Genomic DNA, 1,014 nt, shown 5'->3' on the forward strand with positions numbered 1-1,014 from the left:
CAAAAAGTCAATTGCTACTGTACCAGTGACTTTGTCCCAAGCAGATCAAGTCTGCAATCAGATGCTATACAAAGCTGGACAAAGTTAGCACACATGTATCTGATCATTATATCATCAAATGTACTTCATCGCACTTCTCAGTTCTCAGAATTGAACACTGAACAATGTGTTGTAACGAAGTGGGGAAGTGTGTCAAATGCTAATTATAGAGCTTGGTGTTTAGCTGGGGTGAGGGTTGAAAAGGGGGTGGAAGGGAGGGGGTTTTCGGCCTAGACTCTGACAACCGAGTGCCTATCGCTCCTCGTTAAAATTCTTCTAATATATCTTCACTAGACGATTCCTCCTTTCGCCGGCCAGACTCCTATGGGCCAGGTAAGTTATTAGTGGGGAGAAAACGATGAGTAAATGCCAAACAGGAACTATAGGTGGTTAAAAAGTCAATAAACAAAAGAATTAGTGCCATGCTGACAATAAATGTTCTGATAGTAGTTAGAGAAAGGCTGAATGATAAATACACGTTTTGCTGATAAAATAATGCATGTGTCTGTGCTGCTCAAGACAGTCTCATTCTTAATTAAGCTACAAAGAGGCCAATCTGGCAACTAAGGGATGTCCTATTCGTCTGAGGGCTGACGATGGATTTGTCCATGGGACTGACGTCATCGTTAGCCTAAGCTCGCCGTGTGTTAGGCCTCGTACGTAGTACGAAGTTCCGCGACGTGACGGCTTGATGGGAGGGGAGACGATTTAAAGTTCTGAGCTGGCGCGATAACAAACGTGAAGGAATGAGGCTCTGTCGCGACAAATAAACAGCAGTGAATCCCACTTGTCTATTTGAGCGCCTTCAAATCGGCAAGGTGTTTTTGAATGTTGATACATGTTTGTTTGGATTTACTTAAAACTGATTGAAAATCGTCATCAGCAATAAACCTCTAGTCAACAGTTCAGCTGACAAAAATCTGACGGCACCGCCGGTCTTGCCCAGTTAACAAACCGCCCCTGCAATTCGGATAC

The sequence above is a fragment of the Aplysia californica genome, unplaced genomic scaffold, assembly GCF_000002075.1.
Source record: "Aplysia californica isolate F4 #8 unplaced genomic scaffold, AplCal3.0 scaffold00702, whole genome shotgun sequence".
NCBI classification, from domain to species: domain Eukaryota; kingdom Metazoa; phylum Mollusca; class Gastropoda; order Aplysiida; family Aplysiidae; genus Aplysia; species Aplysia californica.